General features: G+C 32.9%; 2 long non-coding RNA genes across 3 annotated transcripts; one reads left to right on the top strand and one right to left on the bottom strand.

The window, feature by feature from the left end:
• Positions 1 to 10: 10 nt before the first annotated feature.
• LOC109584437 (uncharacterized) lies at positions 11 to 2,761 on the bottom strand. Of its 2 annotated transcripts, XR_002185999.1 has the most exons (5): positions 2,536 to 2,761; positions 2,234 to 2,488; positions 737 to 961; positions 329 to 397; positions 11 to 214 (listed from the first exon to the last, which is right to left on the bottom strand). It is a non-coding gene; the product is annotated as an uncharacterized LOC109584437 (long non-coding RNA). The 2 variants fall into 2 exon arrangements; XR_002185998.1 differs by lacking the exon at positions 737 to 961 and having other exon boundaries at positions 18 to 214; positions 2,536 to 2,756.
• A 96-nt stretch (positions 2,762 to 2,857) lies between these two features.
• LOC109584438 (uncharacterized) lies at positions 2,858 to 4,927 on the top strand. Its single transcript, XR_002186000.1, has 6 exons — positions 2,858 to 3,003; positions 3,315 to 3,401; positions 3,713 to 3,859; positions 4,416 to 4,568; positions 4,676 to 4,708; positions 4,857 to 4,927. It is a non-coding gene; the product is annotated as an uncharacterized LOC109584438 (long non-coding RNA).

The following is a 4,927-nucleotide window of genomic DNA, read 5'->3' as shown; positions in this document are numbered from 1 at the left end:
AATAATAGTAATAATAGTTTTATTATTGTAAACATAATAATACATGTAATTATACAAAATTCATTGCCAAAATAAAAACTTTTTGTATTTGTTAGCTTTAAATCGTCAGCAGTCCAAACATGCTCAGTGCCAGCCGCTTCTTTAATCTTCAAACATGATTCACTTTCCACTAGCCTCTAATCAACTAACCAGCAATTACTATCCTTTGAGAGAGCTAGGGAGAGACAATAAGGACAATGTGAACAATGGAAAGGGAGAGAGAGGATGAAGTGAAGAGAATGTGTACATAATGTAACATTGAATTAATTCTACATGTACATGTACTAACCTGTATGTACTGTAATTAGTGCATGGATTGGTGAGCCTAATAACACTCCATCTCATCCCATAGCTTTAACTGTAAAGAAAGAGAGAAGATGGAGAGAAAAGGATAACAAAAAATTTTTTAAATGAGGCTATTATATTAATTTATAACAGATTCTGATAATGAGCTGCACTTTAAAATCCTTGTAAAGAAGGATGGGCCAATTTTATTGTACATGTAACATTAAATCAATGACCTCAATCCTCATACTACATCATGCACGTAAAAAATTTGAACCAAGTCCAATCAATAAAAAATAACAATTACTTTTCTTATTATCAGCTTTCAAGTAGCGTAGCATCCAATAACACTGGTACATGTACTTACTATAACTGGCTCGTTATAAAATGCTCATAACTTTAAAATTATTACCGTATAGCGGGTTTCTTCTGTTCGGTCAAACTTTCGTTCTCCAAGCTCCAAAAACGAAAATTAAACCCACAAAATTTGCTGTGGGAGAGCTCAATCCGGGGTTCATCTTCGTCGGGTTAGCACTAACACATGTACACGTGGGTGTTATGGGTGGGGTTGTTGGGTGTGGCTCAATTCTTACAGATCAGAAGGACGAAAATAAAACCCATGAAGTTGGATTTTCCCCTAGAAGACAAAAATTTGGCCGAATGAAAGAAACCCACTATACGGTAGTTGGAAACTTTCTACATGTACAAGTAGCAAAAGGACAACAATATGTATTAAAAAGTAGTAAAATTTGGAAGAGACTTTTAAGCTACTTATCAAAAGAACCATATGTTATCATCATAGCCTTTTAAAATTGGCTCAAAAAGTTTTAGTCCGAATTAGCTCAAGCATTCTACACAGTATGAGGACATCAATAATTATGTATCAGAAAATGTTTAAAAAATAGGCATGATTTCGGAGCCAATTTTTGAAAAAAGCATGGGCTGTAGCCCATGCTTTTTTCCTTGGTAATTTTCAAAAATTGGCCGATTTTTTAAAATGCTCATAAGTTGGCGGAAACAGCTCAAACTTTCTATATAGTATAAGGACATCAATATGTATCAGAAAATGTATTTAAAATTGAGGGTGATTTTGGAGCCATTTTTGTTACATAGTGTTGTGTATTCTTCAAAATCACACCGCCCAAATGAGAGCAATACATGCATGTATATGTACATGTAGCAACAAAAACAGCTAGTTGTTAGTACATTGTAATAAACTGAGTCAGTTAATACAAATCATCAGTTAGGGATTCAGTCCCGAAAGATGGTTAATGATATAATGTTGTATCATCATTCTCAGTTAATACTTGATTTGAAAGAGATAGAATTAATCAGAGTAATATGCAGGGTTTCCTACAAAATTTTGGCATAATGCTCCTGCAGCTTCTTTTCAGTGGATTAAAAATTGGGCCAAATATCCTGTACTTTAGTACAGGAATTTTCATCGAAATTTTGTCAAAATTGACTAAGAGAGAATTTTCCATTTTCATGATTTTTCTGATATATATATGTGTTCTTATAATGTGCTGAAAGTTTTAAGTGATTCCAATCAAGCTTGGATTTTTTTGCAAATTTTAAAAGTTGCTCAAAAAATTGGGCTAAACTGTGGCACAATTTTGCCGAAAATGAAAACGAGAAAAATTCCCATTTTTATAATTTTTTCTGATACATATACATGTACATGTACTTATGTTGTGTAGAAAGTTTGAACTGATTCTGATAGTGTTTGGATTTTATACAAATTTTTAAAAGGTGGTAAAAATTGGGCTATGGTCCCTGTACTACATAAAAATGGCTCAAAAATACCCTCTATTGTTGTTACATTTTCTGATGCATATTGATGTACATGTACATGCATCGTGTGTACATGTTACGTGGCATATTCATGTAGAAAGTTTTAATAACATACTTTATGCTGACTATCTTGTGATGCAGAAAGTCCGAGAGGTAGAGAGGTGTATGATCAATTCAATCCTGTGGGTCATGATATGGGCTTCAGTTTGAAAGGTCACCGGAACACACAAAGGTCAAATCAACCTCCTGAATACTTAGAAAATTTAAAATTATATTTTTACTAAAAACTTATTTTGTACCCGATTGACACTGATGTAAAATTTGACTCAATATAGGCACTGACACTATCAACAGAAGATTTAATTTTTATCTAAAAGTTCGTGACATCATAATTACACCACGCAGTATGTTACTAACTTTAGCTTCAATGCAACACCTGCTAAAATCAGCTCCCTTGCAGCTTGTATGTTTTAAGTGGACGTGGCTTATCGTAACTAATGGCAACAACTTCAATGAGCACCTTCTTTTGAACAATTTCTAAAAAAATCACCTACAAGATGGAGAGAGAGTGGTACTATACATTATTAAATTATTAAGTACTGTCTTGAAGTCAAAAAAGTCCAGGAACAAAAGAAAGAGAAAAAGCTCAAAGGACTTAAGAAGTCCAACACGTGGTCCATCCAGTGCGGCAAGTCAATGTGCGCATGCTCATACCCACGTGGTACCATGCGTGGTACACACCCTATAAGACGGTGTGGTTTGGGTGTGGTCTGTTAGGAGACTACTGATTCAGAGTACTGATTGTACTTGTTTGTCTTTAACTCCATCAGCAATTCAGCATTCATTTTGGAGTTCCTATTGAAGCACAGAAACTAATATTTAAAGGTCAGTTATTAACGATTCTGTATAATTGAATCTCACAGAGTTAATATGATACTGTACTTGTACATGTACATGATATGTACATCGTAACTTTTACTGTTAATTTTGTTTTTGGATGGAGATTAATATCTTTTTAATGTAATTTTTGTAATGTACCATTGGTAGTATGTACTAAAACTGAGGGTCATTAAGTAATCAGACTATAATACTGTATTAATATTATGTGGGTGTTAGTAATTATTAGTGAAATTGATTTGCTATAATATGTCCATTATATATTCCAATGGGATTAAGTATGAGTCATTATTAAATAGGAAAGACTCTTAGGAAAGAAGAGGAGTTAGTCAGTGAAGCAGGAATAAAGAATAATAGCAAAATAATGCTATTAGGAAGAAAGATATGTTGTATGTCTTTATTTTGAGCAAAAATTCTTTTTAGTTACAAAATCCATAATCATGCTATGTACGATCCACTTGTATTAATTTAAGTCAGCTATGAGGGTTTTATTGCATGTTCTTGGTAATTACAAATTTTAAAGTTACATGTGCAGGTACAGTACATGTACAAATTATGCATAGTACATGCATATGCATTGAAAGTTTCTGGTAAACGTATTACATCCACACAGACTTTGCTGTAATGCTAACTGCAAGTGCTTTAGGCTCACTCCTTAATATGTCTTACATCTTTTTCTAATTTTATTACTGGATAGACTGATCCAGCTCAAGACGAGTGTCTCAAGAAGCTGTTAGATGTACTAGCTGACAGGAAGTCAAAAGGTAGTCTAACTGGTATTGTGTTAGTTAATAGATGACCATAACCAAAATACTTCAAGTGTATGAGTGGTTACGTTGTACAGGTACACCATAGTCACATGACCATCACATGATACTGTATATACATGTATGCTGTAGTTTCATTAATATTGTTTAATCAAATGAGAAATGGGCCACAAATTTTGCCAACATTAAAAAGAGAGAGAATTCTCCATTTTATAGTGTCTTCTAATGCATATACAAGTTTTAATGTTGCGTAGAAATTTTAGTTGATTCTAATCAAAATTAATTTTTTAGAAATTTTTAAAGTTTTTCAAAAATCAGACCAAAGTCCCTGTAAATTTTGCCAAAAAATAAAAAGGAGTGAATCTTTATTTTAATAATTTCTCTGTTATGTATACATGTTCTTATGTTGTGTAGAAAGTTTGAGCCGATTCCAATCAAAATTAATTTTTTCATAAATTTTTAAAGTAGCCATGTACTATAATGATAGTGCTTGTTAGCTTATGCTGTTTAGGTCACTTAGCATGCTTTGTAGGAAGCAATGTACCTGTCCTGATTATAGAGGTGTCCATTATCTTGATCTATCTTAATTATATTCATCATTGTATATTTTTATAATTTACATTCTCTTTAAAGGATGATGTCATCATGGGTACTCTCTCTGTCCGTGAGAACTTGTACTTCTTAGCTGCTCTGAGGCTACCGAACAGCATGAAGTGGGCAGAGAAAAAGAGACGAGTAGAAAAAGTTATTGGAGAGCTAGGACTAACTGGATGTGCTGATACTAAAGTAATGAAAAGAGAAATAAGAGACAGAGAGAGAAAGCTTCAGATTTCTAAATGATTAAGTGTTTTACCACAAAATTTGCTATGAAACTCACAAATTGCTACCTTTAGATGCTACTATGAAGTTTTAAGATCCAAGTTCAGGTACAAAATTATTGGTTACATTGTTTTACATTTTGCATTATAAAAGTCAATTTCATGTTTACAGTAGCTATAAGTATAAACCATGCTACAATGCATAAATTAAATGTAATTATTCAATGTATTTACTATAAGCTCTAAATGTATACAGGTTGGCACTGAATTCATTCATGGTGTCAGTGGAGGAGAGAGGAGAGGACTAACATTGGTATGGAGCTGATA

Source organism: Amphimedon queenslandica, unplaced genomic scaffold, assembly GCF_000090795.2.
Source record: "Amphimedon queenslandica unplaced genomic scaffold, v1.1 AMPQUscaffold_13209, whole genome shotgun sequence".
NCBI classification, from domain to species: Eukaryota; Metazoa; Porifera; class Demospongiae; order Haplosclerida; family Niphatidae; genus Amphimedon; species Amphimedon queenslandica.
Note: the sequence above shows the minus strand (reverse complement) of the source record. Positions and strands in the feature narration are given on the sequence as shown.